Below are 24573 nucleotides of genomic sequence, written 5' to 3'. Positions count from 1 at the left end.
TTTAAAGGTCCTATCAACATATGAAAGACAATAGTTCAAAACTCTAGAATTATTGATAATCAAGTTTTAATTGAGGAAACCCAGGAAAACTCTCCTTTTTAAATCAAACTCACAGAAAAATAAAAATTTCTACACACAAAAAATATTTCCGAATGTTACATCATTTATGATGTAACACTTTGCACGTCATTAAACATTTAAATTTAAATGCAATTTGATGTAAATTTGTAACAAATTATACGTAAAAACATGATTTTACGTGTGATTCAACCGTTTACGTCGAATCTTACGTTAACATCAATTGAGTTTACATGTAATTCATTTTTTCCGTGTCAAGTAAATCCACATATTCTTTCTGTGTAGTTAACAAAAGCTTCAACCAAATCAAAAAAGCAATTCAATGATTAAAAAGTTGTTAAAATTCCGTACAAATCCGTATTATGCGTAAAATTCCCTACAAAAATTCCGGCCTGTTAAAAATCCGCGAAGAGGTTCGAAAATCCGTATGGTAAGGAAAAAATCCGTACAGTTGGTAGCCTTAATGATGCCTAATGGACGTCTTCTTAAGAATTAAATCGAAATAATGTAATAAAATATTGCCCAGTCTTGATTTGGTCCCAAAACCTCAAATCAACATTCAAACAGTATTGTATTTGACTTCTATCAATTCTCAATGTATACATACATCATGATGAGTAAAATTGGCGTATACATCATTGTTTGTTTGCTTAATAAAATGGGCCCCAGAGCAGTTTTTTGAAAAATTCTTTCGTCAGGAGGTTGCTTTTAAGATTCTTTATCAGACTGTACAATAAAATTGAAAATGTCCAAAATGGCGTATACATCATATCGCCGTAAAACGGCAGGATAGTTCTATCGTTATATTCGGGACGATAACGATAACGATAACGATAGATTATCGTAATCGTTATTCCGATAATTCTTTTGGCGATAATTTTATCGACGAAAACTTATATTGATAATTTATTTCTAAAATTGACTAAAACCAACCAAATTATGTTGAATGTTTAAGCTTCCTCTACTTAAATATTTTTTTGATGGTATAAAAAATCCCAAAATACCGTATTTTTTTGAGAGTACTTATTTTTTATAATTTGCTAAATGAATATTATACTTTGCATGAATTTTCACTTTTTTAAGAGTTTTTTGAATGAAATACTCAAATTTTCACATAATACCGTATTTTCTCAAAAATATTAAAAATTTTATAATTATAAACTCTAAAACAGTGAAAATGCATGCAAGATTTCGAATCGTTTGATACTCATATTTTGAATTATAAAAATTTGAGTATTTTTTTCAGTTTTTCATTCAAAAAACTCTAAAACAGTTAAAATACATGCAAAAATTTTGAATCGTTTAATATCCATATTGCAAATTATTAAAATTTGACTTTTTTCGAGAAAATACGGTATTTTGTGAAAATTTTAGTATTTTATTAAAAAAATCTAACCCTGTGAAAATGCATGCTAAATTTAGAATCGTTTGATACTCATATTGCGAATTATTAAAATTTGAGTATTTTCGATAACATACGTTTTTTTTTGAGTATTTTGTGATTTGAGTATTTGTTTTAGTTAGTAATATCTATTTATTTGCCAGTGAGCCTGTTATCAGCAGACTTATTTTACCGTACAGTACATTTTAGTCAGACTTACAAAAACAAATAGAGTGCAAAAAATGCACAACTAATTTATACAATTTCAAAACGAAAATAGAGACGAAAACAAGTTTTTTGCAATTCCGTCGTGAAACTACTTAATTTTCTCGTCATTATTGAACGACGAAATAGCCTACTTTTCTGTACCAAAAATAACAGAATCGAATAGCAACACTTTTCAAAATAAATGCTGAAAAGTTCTACTTTTCAGCACTCAAATAGGTGCTGAAAAGTTGAACTTTTCAGCACTTGTTTCGAAAAGTAACACTTTTTAAAAAAAATGATTCAAACGATTTATTGACAAAGTACATGAAAATTTGACATAAAATTTCACCCAGTGTGTGTTTTTTGGAATTGCAAAAAATGTTGTATTGAACTCGTTGCAAAACTTGATTTTTTCAGCACTCTTCGTATTTATCCAACTCGGTGAACCTCGTTGGATAAATGTACGACTCGTGCTGAAAAAATCCTCTTTTTGCAACTTGTTGCATAAACTACTATTCAAGTGTTTAAGTTTTCTAGGAGATGGTTTTGTAGAACTTTCTTGAAACGAGCAGGATGTAGCGTTTTCATGTCATCTTGGAGTGCGTTGTACATCAAGGTCACCCTGTGAAGCGCAGAATTTTGGCGAAACGTTGTGGTGTTGATTCTGCTAGCTGTAAATTCTCCTCTTCTTCTGGTGTAGTGTTGATGACGGTCCTCTCCTCTGTTCAGTGTTGGTGCACCCAAACGGCGGTCGCATGATTGTGATGCATGGCGGCATGAAAGTATATCAGAATCTGCATGAAATCTGTCCTCATGCATTTTTTGCGATATAGGGGTATGACATTTTTGCCCGTTACCGACAATTATCGACATTACCGACGGCTGATTGACTGTAATGCAAAAAAAATCTTAACAGAACGAGGATTGAATCATCAATTTCTTGGTTGTTGGTCCGACACGCTACCACTGCGCCATGGACGCTTGATGAATTGAGTGAGAGGGACAGAGCACCAACACATTCTGCTCTCTCAAGTGTTGCTCGGAAACGCGCCAGCTTTATATGTGTTGGTGAAAACTGCAGATCGCTGACATGTTTACGACGCGGGCAAAAATGAGCTATGAGCTTGCTGCAAAAACTGTTATAAAATATAACATTTTTTGCAGCAAATCCACTGTTGCAGATTTTGAGATATATTTTTCCTTTGGGTGTGTGGATGCAATTTCATTCAAAAAACTTTAAAACAGTTAATAAACATGCATGCGAATCAAAACAAATCGAGTATTTTCGAGAAAATACGGTATATTGTGAAAATTTTAGCATTTCATTAAAAAAACTCTGAAACAGTGAAAATGCATGCAAAATTTCAAATTGTTTGATATCCATTCAAGGGATTATAAAAATTGGAGTATTTTCGAGAAAATTATATTTTGAAACTAACCATATTCTCGAAAAAATAACTATTAACTTAGAGGAAGCTTGAAAATTCAACATAATTTAATTGGTTTAAGTCAATTTAAGAAATATAATAAATATAAGTTATCGTCCGTTATCGACAGTCAAATTATCGTCGATAGAATTATCGGAATAACGATAAAGACAACGATAGATTATCTTTATCGTCCCGATGATAACGATAATCATTACTGTAATTGTTAGACGATAGTATTTTCGACGATAATTCTATCGATTAACAACTTAAATTAAATGTTTTAATCTATCTTATTTTTTCAATAAGTGTCTTAATTAGAATTCAGGTCCAACTTACACCCCGGCCCCTCTTCGATTTGCGTGAAACTCGTGATGGTTACAAGCAAATCCCTTATGTAGAACATCCTTACATTGTTAAAAATAACTCTACAAAATTAGAAAAATCACGAAATTTAAAAATGAATTTATTGTTCGAATTGTAAAAATGACCCTTCTGGTTTAATGTAGATTCGAAAAGTACATTAAATTTCCCATAAAATGACATGTTTCAAAATTGTTTACAGTCGAGTAACGGAAAATGGGAGAATTTTTAAAACTTTTGTACTGTTTTTTCGATGAAAAATACGTTTATTCGGAATTCTGAGTACGCCATCAAATCGGGCGTCTAATTTTACACAAAAGTCCCTTTGACACCAAATTTCTATCTTATCACCGTTTTATGCTGCAAATTATTGAAAAACACCTCTTTTTTCGCATGTTCAAAAATAAAAGGGGTCGTACCACCCCTCCGTCACTAGATATCAAAAAATTGGAGCTCGGATTCGTGATCAGGGACAAAAAAACTCCTTAGGACAAAGTTTCACGCAAATCGAAGAGGGGTCGGGGCAACTTTCCCCGATTTCGTGTGAGTTGGTAGAGAATCACCCTTAAAACTTTTCAGGATCGAGTTTTTAGCTTTTCTGTGTTCTACAATGTTGTACAGCATTATATTTCCAACGAAGATCTCACTTTTGGGAATATTTAGATAGAAGGAGCGCACCGTGCAGACCAAAAGTAAGAAAATTGGATTTTTCATACATTTTTCCGATTTTTCCCATACAAACTTTACCTTCGAGTATCAATGGGTAAACATTGACCGATTTTGCTCATATTTGGCCTAGAGTCCTAAAATAGCTCAAGGAACAATATTCAGCTTTTGGAGCGAGTTTTTTTTAAAGTTTCATATTTTGGGTACCCACTAAAACCCATATTACTTTAAAAAAGTCAACGGATCATGTATAAAAATCAAATCAAGTTTAATGATGCAATCAAATTTTCAAAAGCCTTCGTAAAGCTTAAATCTTCACCCAAGTGTATCGACATGCAAGTTGTTAAACACTTTCCCTCTATTTGATAGTGCAATGAAATCCGCTTTAGAACCCATACCTACTGTGCCGATGAAAAGCCCTCCGATTTGTCAGCGCGAGAAATGAAAAAAAAACAAGCTGTTCCAGTCGAGTCCTGCTTCGACAGGCCATTTAGCACAAATTTGATGACCCCCTCCTATTCACTTGCTCCCAGTACTTTCTCCCACTTTCTCGGGAGTAAAAACACTCGTAAATGCTTGGGAAATTGCACGATAAACAAAAATTTACCAAAACCCCATTCCATCGTCGCGTCATCGGTTTGTTGTGCTTTTGCTGGTGGGGAAATCCCCCCCCCCTCCTCCTCTCCCATTCAAGAGACAATTGTTTATCCCTCGATTGGGAAGATTTTCAGCACCAACAGCAGCAGCGACCATTGTCTTCATCTTTATTGCCGCATCAATTGTAAAGGGAAAGCGAACGAATAAACGAACGAACGGGTGATAAATATAAACGCCAATAAAACTGAGCAATGAAAAAAAGGGGAGGTGGAAATAAGGGGGTTTCGAAAGGGATGTAAATTCATTTTGTAACATTCTGGAGGGAAATCTACTTTTAGGTGGACAGAAGGAAAAGTAATCTGTTCGTCAGTGCTGTTTCGCGAAGCAGATTATTTTTATACAATCTACCTTTCAAAAAATAAAAATGAAAAATAAGTTGTGCCTTGACGTTCTCGATTGCGAGATTTCTACTTGAAACTAGGTGTTCAAAGGCTCGATTTGTAAGGCAATTGAGCAGTTCTCTCAGATTTCGGTCATTCGATTTTTTTTTGTATTTTTTAATCTGGCTGAAACTTTTTTGGTGCCTTCGGTACGCCCAAAGAAGCCATTTTGCATCATTAATTTGTCCTTATAATTTTCCATACAAATTTGGCAGCTGGCCATACAAAAATGATGCATGAAAATTCAAAAATCTGTATCTTTTGAAGGAATTATTTGATCGATTTGGTGTCTTGGACAAAGTCGTTGTTATGGATATGGGCTACACTGAAAAAAATATGATACACGTTAAAAAAAATTAGTGATTTTTTATTTAACTTTTTGTCACTTAAACTTGATTTGCAAAAAAAAACACTATCTTTATTTTTTTTTTTTTTTGATATGTTTAGAGGACATCAAATGTCAACTTTTCAGAAATTTCCAGGTTGATCAAAAAATCTTTGAGCGAGTTATGAATTTTTGAATCAATACTGATTTTTTCAAAAAAAAAAAAAACGAAAAATTGGTCGCAAAAATTTTTCGACTTCATTTTTCGATGTAAAATCAAATTGGCAATCAAAAAGTACTTCAGTGAAAATTGCGTTATATTGAATTTTTGGCCATTTTGAAATGTTTGTCTTGGGGGTGGTATTTGTACGTCGAGCTGTGCGGTTCGTTTTTGCTCGGCGTGCTTGCTTCGGTCCTATTTTTCGAGTGTTTCGTGTGCGTTCCGGTTCAAAAAAGTGTTTTAAAGTCTTCACAACAAAGGGAACCTGTCGGTCGTTCACAGATTTCGCGGTGTCGTGAACAGTTTCTCTGCCATTTGTCGTGTTTTAATTGACAAAAAGTTGGCTTCGCCATAATTTTTCGCTCTGAAAACCGCAGCGAGACGTATCACACAAATACTAAGAAGTGATCCTGTATTGGTGCGAGAGTTGGTAGGAAAAGAAGAGAGTGCTCTCTGGAAAGAGAGGAAGATTATTTTTATGTCTGCTACGGCTCGTATTGAAGAGAGCAAGCGGATTGTGAGAGGCAGTCCATGTTGCTGACAACGGTCATCATCATCATCGCACAACTGCTGATGATTTTTCGCGGCGTTGGAGCTCTCACACAGACTACGGCGCCTGCTTAGCGGGGTTGGAGAGCATGAGAATGTGCTGAAGTAACTCGTCGCCTCTCCTACACTGGAAATGGTAGGGGATATCAATAGGGTGGTACTATCAGGTAAAACTTTTCCATTTTTAGAAGTTTTTTCAGCAGCATTCTCGTTACGGTAAGTCTGATTATTATTATTATTATTATTATTTTGCAATGTAAAATAATTACATATGTTCACACGTTTTTGGAATTACGACAACTAAACATATTTGAATTCTAGAGTAAATTTTCAAAAAACCTATGCGTCACGGGTTCTTTTGAAAATTTAATCTAGAATTTTAATGTCAAACTCACCAGTAGCATTGGTGATAAATGTTATTACTTTTTAATGATAATGTTCTCCTCTACCAACAGTGAGCGAGTTGTGGCGCTATAACCACGGCAAATAGTGTCCAGGGCATTCGCGGAAATTCGATGTCCCATCCTCGAGGGTCCCGGAGCACCAAAACTTCTTAGCATGGTGGCTCCCAACGTTAATTGTCTAAACAAACAGGAACGTGAGCGGGGGATCCCCACGTTTCTTCCTCCCCTGTAGATTCAGAAATGTATTGTTGTTTGAACATTCGTGCTCAAATTCAATCCACTTCAACGAATCATCTTTGCGGTAAACTTTACGCAGTTGGCCTGGCCGCTTTAACGTTTGTGATGTTTCAAAGCAATTTATTGCATTGGGGCACTGCAATTGTTAATAATGACAAGAGGATGCTAGGCGTTAATCAACCTAAGGCATTTTCCAGGATGCCCTCGAAAGACTGGCTGCGCTAGGGTTAGATTAGATTAGATTAGATTTTGAAATGTTTGTCTTGGTTTAAAAATTTTGAAAATATTTTTTTCGAAAAGATCAGAAAATTTCACGAATGTTTCATATTTTAACACAGCAGTTGCCCCGACCCCTCTTCGATTTGCGTGAAACTTTGTCCTAAGGGGTAACTTTTGTCCCTGATCACGAATCCGAGGTCCGTTTTTTGATATCTCGTGACGGAGGGGCGGTACGACCCCTTCCATTTTTGAACATGTGAAAAAATAGGTGTTTTTCAATAATTTGCAGCCTGAAACGGTGATGAGATAGAAATTTGGTGTCAAAGGGACTTTTGTGTAAAATTAGACGCCCGATTTCATGGCGTACTCAGAATTCCGAAAAAACGTATTTTTAATCGAAAAAACACTAAAAAAGTTTTAAAAATTCTCCCATTTTCCGTTACTCGACTGTAAACAATTTTGGAACATGTCATTTTATGGGAAATTTAATGTACTTTTCGAATCTACATTGTCCCAGAAGGGTCATTTTTTCATTAAGAACAAATTTTTTCATTTTAAAATTTCGTGTTTTTTCTAACTTTGCAGGGTTATTTTTTAGAGTGTAACAATGTTGTACAAAGTTGTAGAGCAGACAATTACAAAAAAAATGATATACAGACATAAGGGATTTGCTTATAAACATCACGAGTTATCGCGATTTTACGAAAAAAAGTTTTGAAAAAGTTGGTCGTCATCGATCATGGCCATTCATGGTCACCCGCGACAGACACGGACGACGAAACAAAGAGAAACGCAAAAAGTAACTTTTTCAAAACTTTTTTTTTGTAAAATCGCGATAACTCGTGATGTTTATAAGCAAACCCCTTATGTCTATATATCAAAATTTTTGTTATTGTCTGCTCTACAACTTTGTAGAATATTGTTACACTCTAAAAAATAACCCATAAAATGACATGTTCCAAAATTGTTTACAGTCGAGTAACGGAAAATGGGAGAATTTTTAAAACTTTTTTAGTGTTTTTTTCGATGAAAAATACGTTTATTCGGAATTCTGAGTATGCCATCAAATCAGGCGTATAATTTTACATAAAAGTCCCTTTGACACCAAATTTCTATCTCATCACCGTTTCAGGCTGCAAATTATTGAAAAACACCTCCTTTTTCGCATGTTCAGAAATGGAAGGGGTCGTACCGCCCCTCCGTCACGAGATATCAAAAAACGGACCTCGGTTTCGTGATCAGGGACAAAAGTTACCCCTTAGGACAAAGTTGCACACAAATCGAAGAGGGGTCGGGGCAACTTTTCCCGATTTCGTGTGAGTTGGTAGAGAATTACCCACATTGAAAATCGGACCATTAGTTGCTGAGATATCGACTTTAGAAAAAAGTGTGTTGTTTGGGTGGGACTTAGAAAACATCAATTTTCCTTTTTTTAAACCTTTGCATGGCAATATCTGAGCAACTAAGGGTCAACAAAGTTCAAAAATGCAAAATATAATGAATTTTTTCAGCTTTTCAAAAATATTTCTTTTCAAAGGTGAGCAAACATGTGCACTAATTTAAAAAAACGAAAAACTTCGACTATTTTCAAAAAAGTCACCTAAAAATGGATTTAACTTGAAAACGGTGCACTTTATCAAAATTTCACTAAAGTACTTTTTGATTGCAAATTTGATTTTTCATCAAAAAATGAAGTTGAAATATTTTTGCGATCAATTTTTCGATTTAAAAAAAATATTGATTCAAAAATTCATAACGCGCTCAAAGATTTTTTGCACAACCTGGAAATTTCTGGAAAGTTGGCATTTGATGTCCTCTAAACCATATAAAAAAAAATATATATATATATATATATATATATATATATATATATATATATATATATATATATATATATATATATATATATATATATATATATATATATATATATATATATATATATATATATATATATATATACAGCTGTTCCATATGAAAGTTAAAGAAAAAAAATAAAAGTGCTTCGATTTGGCTCAAAATTTGTCTGGGGGTTCCTTGGCCAAAATAATTAGACCCGTATTTTTTTGTTTGGCCATTAGGGTGGCCCATATCGTGTTAGGGTGGTCCGAAAAATGGCCATTTTCGTCGATTTTCACAAAAACCACTTTTTTCAAAAAATCATAACTTCGCTCCATTCCAACCGATTTTAGCTGTCTAGGGTGCAAATGAAAGATGATAAGTTGGACTTCCAAGAAAAAATAATGTGGAGTTTCAAAAATCTAGCCTAACATTTGAAAAAGTCTAATGAAAACATCAAATGCCGTTTTGACGGTGTCTGGACCTAAGAGCCTATATCTGAAAATATTTTTAACGGATTCCTCGGACAATTTTACATAACATATCAAAAATTGGGCGAGGTTCATTAACAGGATTCAGAGATATGATTTTTGAAAATAAAATCCGGGTTTTCGACGCGCCGCGCGCGAAACAGGAGATTGACGAAATCGGCAAAAATCAACTTTTTCACTAAAACTGCGATAACTCGAAAATTTCAGCGATGACCTATAAATGTTAGGGTACCAAAAGTTGCGTATTTCAATTACGAAAATTTTGGTACCCTAACATCTATAGGTCATCGCTGAAATTTTCTAGTTATCGCAGTTTTAGTGAAAAAGTTGATTTTTGCCGATTTCGTCAATTTCGTTTTTCGAAAACCCGGATTTTATTTTCAAAAATCATATCTCTGAATCCTGTTAATGAACCTCACCCAATTTTTGATATATTATGTAAAATTGTTCGAGGAATCCGTTAAAAATATTTTCAGATATAGGCTCTTTGTCCAGACACCGTCAAAACGGCATTTGATGTTTTCATAAGACTTTTCAAATGTTAGGCTAGATTTTGAAACTCCCATTATTTTTCTTGAGAGTCCAACTTATCATCTTTCATTTGCGCCCTAGACAGCTAAAATCGGTTGAAATGGAGCGAAGTTATGATTTTTTGAAAAAAGTGGTTTTTGTGAAAATCGACGAGAATGGCCATTTTTCGGACCACCCTAACACGGCGTAGGCCACCCTAATGGCCAAACAAAAAAATACGGGTCTAATTATTTTGGCCAAGAAACCCCCAGAAAAATTTTGAGCCCGATCGGAGAACTTTTATTTTTTTCTTTAACTTTCATATGGAACTGCTATATATATATATATATATATATATATATATATATATATATATATATATATATATATATATAAATAGTGTTTTTGCAAATCAAGTTTTAGTCACAAAAAGTTAAATAAAAAATCAAAAAATTTTTTTTCACCGCGTATCATTTTTTTCAGTGTAGTCCATATTCATACCTACAACATTGCCGAAGACACCAAATCGATGAAAAAATTCCTTCGAAAGAAACATATTTTTGAATTTTCATACATAATATTTGTATGGCCAGCTGCCAAATTTGTATGGAAAATTATATGGACAATATAATGGTCCAAAATGGCTTCTTTGGGCATACCGAAGGCATCAACAAAGTTTCAGTCGGATTAAAAAATACAATTATTAAAAATGAAGAAAAAAGACCGATTTCGTAGAGAATTGCTCAATTGCGAATTTTTAACACTTTATCACCCACCCGTGTTGAATAATCGGACCGCGCACTGTACTTCCAATCCAGAGGTTGCTGGTTTAAATCCCGCGTTGGGCGCTCTAAAATTCTAAGTGTAAATATGGGTATCCGGCGCCGTCGCTCCGTGCCGTACTCAAACACTTAGGAGTCCAGGGCGGCGAAGTCCTTGTAGTTAAAAGGAAGACACTAGTGGTTGGTACTAGCAATGGTGGCCGACAGCTATAAAGTCAACTTCGTTTTTTACACTTTATCTTCCATCCATTTCGAGATTCGAACTGACGACCTTTGGATTGTTAGTCCAACTGGCTACCAGCGACTCCACCGAGACAGGACCCAAGGACACGACTCATACATCAGGACTAGCTTTGTCACGGTATGATCTTTTGAAACTACGTTGTTTTGAAATATTGTGGCATTCCAAATCTGAATTCATACATTTTTTAAGATTAACTCCCGGATGAACGAGCGAGGGTGGTGGTGACTATGCCCTAAAAATGAAGGACACCATCTACCACCTTAAAGAAGCTTCAGCTGACGGCAGCTCAGCTTCAACGACATTGCTCTCATTGCGATTGTGTCACGCTGTCGTATGCAACGAAATGATGAACCATCGAAGACGACGTCTCATTTGCTGACGGTTACCGTTGGCAACCTTGTCACCATGTGCCCGTTGCCATCCATTCCCGGGATAGCCCGGGGGTTAAGAATGACCTGACCGACTCGGTATGAACAGGGGGAGACGTTCAACACTTTGTGTCGTTATTGCTGCAATCTAATTATTTCGCTCATTGAAGCAGCTCTATAAAGATGGGAGAATGCTTTTGAAATGAGAGCTACACCAAGTGGCAAATTAGACGGGGTTTAGTGGAAATAACTGGGAGCGTTTGCACTTAAAACGGAGTCTAATGATCGGCGAAATAATTTCAAATTCTTGACGAAATGGCTACTTGTCGAATAAGTAAACTTTGAAGATAGCTGGATCAATTTCCTTCACTCAGTTGTTGTTTCATTCATTTGTCTACACTCTTGGTGAACAAGCATTTTCTCTAATTAGTGCTCTGTAATCAATACAAAGCAACCATTCCTTGACACGATACTAATCCTTAAGTCACCGCCACCATTACTCGCAGCCAGCAGAAGGAATCCATTCAAACGGCCATCAATTATGGCGTAGCCAGCGGTGTGCTGTCAGCTTCACTCGTGTCCACGGTGACACCGAACAACCACGGTTCCACAAATTGGAAGCTCTGCAAATCCCCTCGCTAAGCCTGCGGGAATTGGACGAAAAAAAAATCTGTCCCAAGAAGCCATCGAGCGCCTTTCGGTTATAAGCATTTGACGAAAAAGTTAAGGTAAAGATTTAATAAATCGGCAAAAAATAAATCGAAATCCACTGAACCTTTGTCAACTTTCAAGAATAAAAAGTGCAATAAAAACTTAAGTTCAAATTAAGAGAGTAATACTCACAAAATGTTTGCCTCAACCCTACCAAAATTCAAACAAACTGTGCAACACTCCGAATGTGACCGAACGGAGCCTGAGTGTGGCCCCCAGTGGCCACCCCCTTGGCCATTCATTGGACGCGACAGGCAGCCGAAGCAGCAACAACGAAAAAAAAAGAAGCCCGGATTAAAACCGATTAAATAGCGATTCCTGCATTAAGACAGATTACTTCGCAAATTATTTCGTATTTTATGTCCTGCAGCGGGCGTAAATTTTCGCTCGTTTTGGAGGACCGTGCTTTCCCTTTTGTCAGGGAAGGTGGAAGGGCGGTGTTGGAAACTTTTGGTTGTCATAGGTTATGGGACTGTTATGTTGCTTTTAAAATGAAGTATCTACAATAAAAACTAAATGTTAGAAAAAAGATTTTTATTTTTCGCATTTCTCACTGAAAAGTACTTGAAAAAAACCTTTATTATTAGCGAAAATTTCTGTGCGTGGACTAGGTTCTTTCGGCAATATCTCATACATTTTTGACCCGATTTGTTGCATTCGGTCCAATTTTTGAATTGAGACTTTAAAATTCTCAGATTTTTTACTGTTTTCTTCCAAACTGATTTTTTCTGTTAAGTTCTCTTTCCAAATCACAATGATTTAATCTGACCTGAGCATCGGATCAAAATACGTTTGCTATATATTTTTTGTAAAAAATTTAAATAGATTTTTTCTATAAAAGAAGCCATTTTTGATCATTAGTTCTAATTTCCATAAGGTTTCCATGCAGTTCAAATTAAAAAATGAATAAATATTTATTAGTTTTTCAGAAATTTCTCACGAAAACAGCATGATTTGAACAAAAAAGTTCTCCGATCGGGCTCAAATTTGAACTGGAGTAGTGCGCCCATCCCGGGAATACCTGAGACAAAAATACCGGAATTTTTCCAAAACCGGGAATTCCCGGATCCCGGGATTTTTGATAATTTGTCTCGGGAATTCCTGAAATTGAAAAAAAAACAAATTTTATTCTGGAAATTCAGATTTAGTTGTGGAATCAGAAGGAAGTTGATTACTTAGTAATCGATAAGAATTTTAAAGCATTTAAATTTTTATTCGGCATACAGTATGTAAAAAATGTATTTACACCCCTTGGGTACTATGCACATATTGTGATGAAACATCTAAACAATTTAATATTGACAGAAACTTTTGAATTGTGGACCGGTTCAGATGCCGGCGGATTTTCCGACGTCGTAATTCCGGGTTGGTACGAAATTCCAACGAAAAATCTATTCTATCGATACAAATACCCCCAAAACGGTGTTATACCCACTCCAAAATGTTTATTTAGCAATTCTATGGTAATATATTGACATTTAGTTGAATTAAAAGTTTGCAAAATTAAGTTTAGATAAGTTTTATGTAGAATTTCCAGAGTTATATAAACTTTTATACTAAGTAGTTAGTAAACTTTATATTCAATCCAAATTATTTTATTAATCAGTCAAGGATGCCTATTTGGAGTTGGGAGACTGGATTTATGGTGATTTGTCAACAAATAACATTATTTATGTAAATTTTTCGAAAGGTGTACAAAATTTTGTTTGCACCTTTTTTATTTTCGTAATAGTATTTGTTATATAACTTTTCATAGAAATCATCTTTTCATGAGCTTTTTGTAGCAAAATGTTTGGCATGAGTTTCTGAACAAAACGTAGTACTAGGTTCCTGTCAAACTTAATTTTTTTTACATGTTTCATCACAAAATGTGCATAGTGCCCAAGGGGTGTAAATACTTTTTTTTACATACTGTATATCAGCATTCATTTTGCTTATAAGGGAAAATTGTTAAAATTTTAGTTTACATTATGCCTAGCGCTTTAAACATTTTCTATTTAATCTCATGTATTTATTAAAGCGTTGGTATTTTACGTATTTTAAGTATATTTATGATTTTGAATTTGAAAAACAAAATCATATAAAATTATTTTTCATCGAAATAAAGCAGCTGCAATTCTTTTCCATAATGTTTTGATTGACTTCATTAAAACAGGAACAGAACAATCAGTACATCGATTTCCAAATTCATTGCTCTAAAACCTCCTGTAACTATTCAGATTGTATTGACGATTTTTCCCAGCTGGCAGAAATAACCCAAAATTTTTTTTTTCAAATATGTGAAATTCAAAACCTATCTAAAATTTGCATTGACCGGTTTTTTTATTTGCTTCTAGTTTTTTATTACATTTTTAAAGACATTTTTCTGGCTTTTCTTGTCACTTAATAAACAAAAATAAATAAAAGAAATATATTTATAAAAACAATATTCAATTTGAATCACAATGCATCTATTTAAATTGTGGTTATATTTTAACCCAAACACAACACAGATAAAAAAAAATAATTTCTTTTTAACTATCTCAAAATTGCTGTCCTTGTTTCGATAAAAGTGTAGATTATCATCAATTAATATTTTTGAGCTAATTCTATGATTTTAAGCATGAAAACATTATCAACATAATAAAAACATTGATTTTACGACTGTTTCAAAAATTTCCCGGGATCCCGGGAATTCCCGGAATTTCAAAAATATTTTTCCCGTTTCCCTGGAAATTGAAATCCTGGTAAAATTGGACGCCCTAAACTGGAGGATCCTTGGCTGAAATATTTCAACCCGTATTTTTTTGCTCGGTCCTTAGGCTGACCTTTCCGCGTTAGGGTGGTCCACAAAATTGCCATTTACGTCGAGTAAATGTTTTAGTAAAAATCACATTTTTTTTTAAATTAATAGTTCCGCACCATTCCATCCGATTTCAGTTGTTTTGGACGCAAATGAAATTTAATCCGCAAACTGCGAAAACTTTAAAATTAAAGCAATAATTTATACATGTTTGGATGTGCTTATGTTGCGTATTTCAATTTCGAACATTAAGTTAAAATTTTGATACTTTAATGAAGAAAATGATGATGCGTAGCATTAGTTAAATTTTCTCAAGGTCATGTGTTTTTCCCAATAAACATGATTCCGAATCGGAAAATGGAATGCATTTTTCGATTAGGTTTTTGAATGCTGAAAGTTTAAAAACACAATTTAAAAAAATCTATAAATTTAAAAGCATTTTTAGAAGAACAAATTTCATATAATTTGTGAATACCGTCAGTGGGGGTGACATTGGGTCTGGGGGGTGAGATTGGGTCAAGATGATTTTTTACGGATTTTACCATTTCTCAGGCTCTTCTCAATGAATCATAATTCTGTTAAAAGGGATGACTTGCCTGAAAAAATCTCGTTCCTAGAACAAATCCTGTCTTTTTGGCAACTGTCTAAAGTTGAGGTACTTTTTTGGCCAAAAATCACCTCTCGAAAAATCATTTTTCTAATATTTGTGTTGAAATTGCTCGAAAACTACCCAAATGTTTGATAATCTCTACTTCAAGCATTGTAGCATGTCAATACGATTCCCTTGAACAACAAACACTGTTGGATGACTTTTTTTTAATTTTTTAATTAAATATATCTTTATTGAACTTTCTTATAATAATTACATTTCATTTACATTCTAAGTGGTATGGCTACATGCTCTTCATCTTTGTTATATTTTTCGTTTTCTTATTAACTGTTCACATTCATTTATTTACTTCAAATTGTTTTACATTTTTGCATTGAATCGAATACATTTGGGTAAAAAAGAAAAAAAAATCACTTTAACAACTAATCCTAACCTAAAACTAAAAAAAATAAATCCATTGAAATATTCAAAATCACTAGAACGAATAAACTACGAACTGTATTTTAAGATGAATGCTCCAAGAGTTCTTACTTGTTCCTGGCGAGTTTTGCAACCACGCAGAGTTGTTGTCATCTCGATGAAAATGTTCAAAAGTTCTTGTGGTGAAAACAGGTCACTACTGCCTTCACCCGTTGATGTTGGTTGGTTTTCCCTCGGTTGCTGACTGAAGCCTGGAGGTGTTGTATTCTCTGCAACTTTTTGCCGCTGATTCAACGGCAATGGCTGCAGATTTGGAACCACTCGAGCAGATCCCGCTCCTGGTGACGCCAAAGCAGGAAAATCCACGTCCGTGAAAGTTGGTGGTGTTTTGCGACGATTTGGTTGGTGCCTCGTCGTCGCTTGCTGCCGAATTTTTACAAACTCAGCACGTTTTGGGCAGCTTCGATTCTTGGTAGAATGGTCGCCGCCGCAATTTAAGCATTTCGCTTCGATGTTCTCGTTGATTGTTTCGCAAGCTTGAGTTTTGTGCTCACCTCCGCAGGTTGCACAACGACTCTTAATGAAACAGTTCCTTCCACCATGTCCAAACTGCAAGCAATTCGAACATTGTGTCACGTCACGGTGCACTGGGCGATAACGTTCCCAAGTCACGATGATGTTGAAAATTGCCCGAACTGCTTTCAGCTCAGACGGCGTTGTCGATCCTCTCTCGAGATGAACCAGGTACAGTTGATCACGATACTTGATGTCGTTGTTGTGTCTCGTCATCTTGAAGACTTCGATCACGTTCAACTTAAGAGTTTTTAGCTCTTCTTTCAGCACACTCACATCCATGTCATACAGGCCTCGGAGGACCTGTTTCATGGGACGTTTACCTGGATCGTCATGGCTGTAGTATTCGATCTTTGTGTTGTTCAAAAAATCCCGAACGTAGTTGTAATCCTTTCTGGTAGGTAGCAGAATTTTCAGTCCATCACACAAGCGCACAAGCGAATGGAAGCTCGTAAAGCACCAGATTGGATAAATCCGGTCAGCCACTTTCGCACCGAATCCGATGACGATGTTTTCACAAAAATGGGTGGCAACTTTTCCCGTCGTACAAATTCTTCCTTCTCGCTCACGTCCACAGGAAGGGTAGCGAACTGGTTTCCAGACGAATTTTGAGCGTCCTTGCTCAAACTACCTGGTTTTGCAGGTAGCGCTTCGGCATTCTTCAGCTTCTTCAAATCTGCCGATCCTGCTGGTGAGGACCGCCTCTTTTTCTTGCCGTGAGGCATTTTTTGCACTTTTTAGCACTTTTTTGGTGTGTGAGGGACGCACGTCTGACTCGCTTCTCTGCTGATCGCAGACTGATGATGTTGGATGACTTGTTTTTACCATATCGTTGTATTTGAGCATCATTTTAGTTTCATTTGACCCAATGTCACCCCCTCTAAGGGGTGAGATTGGGGAAATTTTCAAACTATTGGCATTTAAGGTAGTGTTCATCAAAATCCACCATATTTTGGGAAAATGTTAATAAACTCTCTAAGAACAAATCTACGTTGAAATATTTGCGATGTTATTTTAAATTATTTTTGTTATTAAGAAATTACGAGAGTTGTATCGTTTCTCGACCCATAGTCACCCCCAGTGACGGTACTTTTGATTCGTGCTTCGAATTCAGTTTTAAATGCAATTTGAATTAATAATTTTATGTATAAAACTATTTCTTGGCAACATTCGAACTGTTGAACATTTTACTTAAAATTTATATGTATTGCACCATTGAAAAAACTGTGTTTCAAAAATTATGCATGTACCTTTTGTGGCCAACGCCAGTACATGTTTAAAAAATAATAATCTTGGAATGAATTGTAAATGTTGAAATGTTATCATGGTGTATCCACTTTCTATTTGGTATTTGTATTAAAAGTAATTTTTAATTAAGCTTTAAAATTTCGAGTAGAATTAATATTCCATTTCAAAAGATACAATATTGAAAATACTTAAACTCGAAAAACAAACCATAAATACTATTTCAACTTTTTAAGGTCTTTCCTCTTAGTGAGTTGTGGCGCTCTAACCTCGGCAAATAGTGTCTTAGCATGGTGGCTCCCAACGATTTATTGCCTATCTTTGCGGTGAACTTTACGCAGTTGGCCTGGCCGCTTTAACTTTTGTGATGTTTCAATGCAATCTAATGCAATGGGGCACTGCAAATGTTAATAATGACAAGAGGATGCTAGGCGTTAATCAACCTAAGGCATTATCCAGGATGCCCTCGAAAGACTGGCTGCGCTAGGGTTAGATAAGATTAGATTCAATGGTCTATGATTCAATCAAGGTGTCAACAAATTTTTGATTTTCACAAAGCATTTGAAAGAAGAACTCTTAAAATTTTAGAAAATTGTTATGTTAGAAGTTTGACTTGTTTTGTGTTACTTTACCAATTTTTTTTTAAAGTTTCAACTTTGGCTGTGGTTTTTACTAACATCTCCTATATTTCATATAAAAAGAATTATGCATTAATTTTTGTAGTGTCTCAGACTATTCTTTTACGCTTTTTTTTAAATTTATTCATTTTAATTTGTGGACAAAGTGACTGATAAAACTTGACAAAATTAGAGGGGCGAAATGTAATGATAGGAGATGGTAGAACAGGCAAAAGACTAAAAAAACAAACATAAACTAAACAAGATACATGCACATAAAATACTAAAAATAAAACAAGGAAACCATAAAATAAAAGATGTAACGATTTTCGTGGATCAAATTTTGCTCAAAATGACATCCTAAGCAAAAGAAAAATTCAAATTCTCGAAAAAATATTTTTGGCAGTAAAGAGTTAAGCAAATTGTTTTACATTTGTCTTTGCTGTGGTTTTTCCATTGTTGCTAGATCAGCCGTAAAATTCCTTTTTAAAAGGGAATCGTTTTCTTTGATAAGCAAATATTCAAATTATCTATCTCGAGGTTTGTATGTAAGATGTGATATGATTGATGTTTGTAAATTATTTTTTTACAATTAAAATAATAGTCCCTTTGTCTGTGAAAGGTCTCTCGCCTTTGGCCACACATGTTATTTCACAGCCCTCGCTGGGTCAGCACGGTTTGCGATGACGATGATCAGGGGTAGTAAGAGAGCATGGTAAGAGGGTGGAATCGGTCACATGTGGAGTGCTTTTTCAGCTGCTGTTCGTCGTTTTCATTTCCGGCCAAGTAAACATGACGGGTAATGTGGGTTGAGGTATGTTTTACAAAAGGGCTTACCGGTTTTGGTGGGTTTTCCGGAATTAAGAGTTATTTGATCTTTTTTTGCTAATTAAAGGCTCTTTCTTAAAACAAACTCAATTTTATATGGCAAAACAAAGTCAATGAAAAGTTTCCAAACGACTCTTCTGGTTTATCTCATCCTCGGTAGCGGATGCCAAAACTATTTGACCATTTGACAGCTGCTGCTGTGACAGAATTAACATAAACCAACAGTCGATGTCGTAAACTAAAAACCGCTTACACGGTAATGGTTTATTGAAGAAGCCTCTCCCTTAAGGGACCCAATCTCTGCCTGCTTACAAGGACCAAAACTTGTTCTGTCCTCTCGGAAAACGGTCCTGGTCGCCTCCACTAACCGGGAACCACCGTATTGTCTCGTATGAAAATTGATAATAAAAGCTGATACGTGATCTTCATCCGGAAAATTTTATTAGAAAGGACACACCATTCGGGGCGGTGGCGCTAAGGGACAACCCCTTTCCCTGCTTCGTGGTGGGGTTGGGGCCGAAAGGTAAAGAAAATAAAACAATTTAATTTTATTGGTGCGCTCTAGTTCGTTTTAATTTGCTCGTATAAGCGCTGACGCTCGGAGGACGGTGGTTCCGAGCTCGTGGTGCAAGAGTGAAATTTTGCGGTGCGCTTGGACTGGTTTGCCGAAAAGGAAAAGGGGTTTCCTTAACCCTTTCGATGTCGAATTTTGGTAATATATCACTGTAAACTTGGGACTTTTTTTTACTTTTTAGGAATACTTATAGAAGGTTTGGCTATAACTTTGTAATTTGTAGTTTGTTTTAAGTTAGGTGTTTAAATCCTTTCAATAATAATTTGATTCTTGGAGAAGGTACTGAACAGGTCACTTGAAACCCACAACGCAGCTCACGGTTGTACAAGCCACACCGTCGTCAACGTGCTCTATCGTTTCGTTGATTCTGGGGCGTCATATCTGACCTTATACTCCCAGCACCACCGTTGCGCCCTTAGATATACGAAGTCTGCCGCTTGGCCACAAAGTCGCTCGACGTCCCCCACGGAGAAACTGTCGACACTGACTTTGGAGGCGATAATATGATTTTATAGTATTATCAGGATTTTTGGTCAGCATCTAGCAGCAGCAACTATTTCGGAGCCCTGAGGGATGAGACTTCAGCAATTTTGGGCGGACGTCATTCCGAGGAGAGTGATGAGTGTTGCGTGATTCGGGGACCGCATGTTTGAGAATCATCACTCTCGTTCGCTGAGGGTGGAAAACCCGTCAAATTAATTGAAACTGCGGTCCAAATTGCTCACGGCAGCTAGATTATAATCGATGCAATGTATGTGCAAAGTTTGAGATTGATTCCAAAAATTGATTGAGTTCATTAATATTCATCACTACCAGAGGTTTCATTTTGCAATTGGTTGAATGATTTAAATAAATTAAATTTGAGATTGGATTTCAGGCAGCACACAAAACTAGACATCAATAACTCGAATGCAAAAAATAACCCGCCAGCCCCAGTGCCAATGGCTAGTCCAATACAGGCCAGCATAACATCATCCAGGGTCAATGGTAACCAAGATGGCTGTTTGATATTCGCGGAACTCAGTCCTGGATTACGGAAAGTAGTTATGCATTTCATCCTCCAGTGTGCAACTATTCCTGCTTCTTCAAAGATCGCCAGCGATCGTCGGAACTGCTCAAAATATGGCATCCGGTAGGACGTGTAAAAGCCGTAGACACCCCGTCCGAGGGTTTCCTGCAGCATGATGTAGCCTGTTTGATGGTGATAAAATTTCATGTACGGAACATTGGAAACGTAATGCAACCAGTTGTTATCTACGATGTACGCACTGACTCCATCCAAGTTCAGATAATTGATGGTATTGTATACGATTAATTCACCTATTAGCTCGTTTGTGGCTAAGCTAGGGTGGTACATGCAATTGACCTTAACGGAGATCCCTTGTTCTTTTAGATCATTGATTGTTCTAAGAGTTATTGTATGAGGCTTAGCGGTCATCAATGATGTAATTTCTGTATCATATATGTTCAACAGTACAACAAACAGAAAGACCAGGATTTGCAGAACAATTTTTTCAAGACGATTTACTCGCCATAGACTGATACACTCAAAACCACAAACAATGAAAAGAATTGGATCATTTCTAAACCATGCTGGCTTGAAAACACTCACGAGTTCAATACCAGATAATGCTATCATAATAATTACCCAAACTAAAGGTGCAAATGGTATGAAAAACAACTCTATGACATGAAGTGGTCTACCCTTTGGAACAATCAAATGTTCCGTTGCAAGAAAATGTGAGAAAATTGTTCGTGCCATCGTTCGCTCTAGTTGCCCAAATTCAACCGCATCAATAGAAAGATCCACATCATCCGATACCAAGTATCTCACGTAGCACTCATCCAACAGATCTGCAGTGTTGGGACATGGATTCCGCAATGGTTTAGCGCTAGCATTGAGATACTGTGCTGTTTCCGACACCCAGCGAACAACCGGATCAGCTTCTAGAAAACCCCCATCAATATGCGGCTGTTTCCAGGTGTACACTATGTTACGACCTCCCAAATCACGGGTAGCGTCTTGAAACAGCTCGGCCGGATCAGGATATCGTAACGCAACTTTAATAATTCTCCCATCAATGTCTGTCCATACAACCAGCCCATCGTTAATATCCAGGTAAACAACCTTGTTGAACTTCAACAACCTACTTAAAATCCAACTGGTGATCTCAAAATTTCGTCGAAAGCTGTACTCAACCAGCACCACCACCTTACAGTTCTGCTGGAAGTTTTGCAGTGCGTAGAACATCGGTTCCTCGTCCCTCCAACGCTTCCGTCCGACGTGCAGCACAATCGAACTGGGAACATCCGGAAGGTAGCGGCTGTTTTCTGTGAACCATTTGTGCCGATCGTCAGCAGAAAACGAGCTGTTGATGAGCAACGTCGTAACTTGCTTCAATGCGGGTGATTCCAGCAGTTGAAGCGCGATTCCGTCGAAGAAATGGTTTGGTGATAGATCACAGAATACGTACGTGCGAGTGTCTCGTTCAAAGCTATTCGTGTATTCGATCACAGAGTGTAAGTAATTTGCCAGTTCAGGGTTTGCCAAAAGGATACTACTATTCGAGGTTATAAGCACTAAAAGGACTTGTACTAACGTCATCTTGATGCGACTAGCAATATGAACTCAACGATATCGACTGGACATTTTGAAGTTCACTTTATTGGCAAGTTCTTTGTTATTTAGATCTGACATTCTCACCCTCCCCCCCCCCCCCCCCCAATTTACAGTACAATTTTTTAATCGTTTGTATGCATTTGAAAAATTCAATGTAATGATGGATAACAAATATTCTCAATGCAATGTGATTATACTCCTGTGAATTGACAATGTTGGTTATCAGAAATTATTCTGATGGTAATTTTAGAATTCCCACGGTATTACCTTAATCGAGCTGTGGATCTCTGCCATCGGTACTACAAGGCGAACACAAGTTGCTACTGTGAAGATACACTTTTTTGTTATTTGATTTTTGAAAAAATCTATTCAGGTTAAACAGAGTTGTTGAGCAGACAATTACAAAATGTTGAGATATGAACATAAGGGATTTGCATGTTTTGTTCATGAGTTATCTGAATTGTACGAAAAAGTTTGTGTGTGTGACAAAAACTTTAAAAAATATCTACAACGGCTTTATGTTTTTACATAAATTTTTTAAACTGTCTGCTCTCCAACTTTATGGAATATTGTTACATTTGAAGAAAACAAATTTTCAGTGAGCCATCATTCCTTCACGAAATTTTCAACATTATGTCTGAATAAAAAGTCATTTTACCTCTAAAACGTTACTTAATCCCACCTTTAGGTGGTTGGTGCCTTCCTTGTATTCATAAAAGTGAATACACTACACAACTTCAAAAAAGTGAATAAATAACGCTTTTTTTATCAACATATTTGAGATCCGGCCTCAAAAAAGTGTATTGAAAACACTAAAGTACTTATAACTTTTGATAAAGTTGTCAGATCTTCAATTTTTTGGGCTCGTTGGAAAGGTCTTTTGATTACCTATCCAACACATGATAGATCTGGACATCCAGACTTTTTCATCAAAATATTTGAGATCCGACCTCAAAAAGTGTATAAATATCACTTAAGTGCTCATAACTTTTGATTGGGTTGTCAGATCATCAATTTTTTGGATGCGTTGGAAAGGTCTTTCAAATACCTTTCTAACAATATATAGCATGACGGGGTTTCTTACAAAAACCACCCTTTTTACAATCTTCAGAAGTTTAGCTTAAATCGTTTTTTAGCATGACTTTTGAAGTACTTTACTAAACTTCATAATATTAACTAGGGTCATGTGGGAACCCGAAACAGATCGAATGAGACCAACACGGTTCACGGACTTACAAACATACACACGCACAGACATTTGTTCAGAATGTGATTCCGAGTCGATAGGTATACGTGAAGGTGGGTCTACGAGGTCAAATAAAGAAGTTCATTTTTCGAGTGATTTTATAGCCTTTCCTCATTGAGGTGAGGAAGGCAAAAATTGTAAATTCCCTGCTTTTGCTGTGTTTTGTCCATTTTGCCTTCCTCACTGAGGTATGGCTATAGCCTATAATTCTGCTCTAAAATGAACGTTTTATGTGAAGCTCGAAAACCCACCTTGATGTATACAATTAGGGTGGGTACGGATTTTGAATAGTTTTAAGATCAAGTTCTGGTGTGGTTCCCCTTGTAGGGCATACCCATAGAAACTCTCACGCCAAATTTCAGCTCATTTGGTTGAAAACTGGCTTGTCTCAAGCGGGTTCAAGTTTACATGGAATTTACTATTGGAAATTTTGAATTTTCGTTTATTCGCTCCTACAGGCCTGGGGAAAACATGTAGAAACTTCTAGGATGGCCAGAAATTAGCGGAATAGTCTGGAGAACAACTTTCCCTAAGAGACCAGGTCGATTCGTTCAACCCCCATCGAGCTCAACGGCAATACATCCGGGGTTTTCGGAACCAACGATTTTCCCCAGAAAAACATCAAATTTTCCTTAGCATGCTATGAATGCTTGATGAACAGCGCGACGCCACATGTCAAACAGCTACCACGTGGAGTAGCATCGCCTATAAAAAATTACTTTTTATTACTTTTTGAATCATTCAGCTTGTATTCAGCTGTATTCTGAACCTCCAAATAAGAAAAAAAAAAAACTGTTATGGTGCAAATTTTACAATCACGTGGTAGCTGTTTGACATGTGGCGTCGCGGTTTTCATCAAGCATTCATAGCATGCTAAGGAAAATTTGTTGCTTTTCTGGGGAAAACCGTTGGTTCCGAAAACCCCGGATGTATTGCCGTTGAGCTCGATGGGGGTTGAACGAATCGACCTGGTCTCTTAGGGAAAGTTGTTCTCCGGACA

The sequence above is a fragment of the Culex quinquefasciatus genome, chromosome 3 (genome assembly GCF_015732765.1).
Source record: "Culex quinquefasciatus strain JHB chromosome 3, VPISU_Cqui_1.0_pri_paternal, whole genome shotgun sequence".
NCBI lineage: Eukaryota > Metazoa > Arthropoda > Insecta > Diptera > Culicidae > Culex > Culex quinquefasciatus.
The sequence above is the reverse complement of the archived record's forward strand: the minus strand, read 5'-3'. Positions refer to the sequence as shown.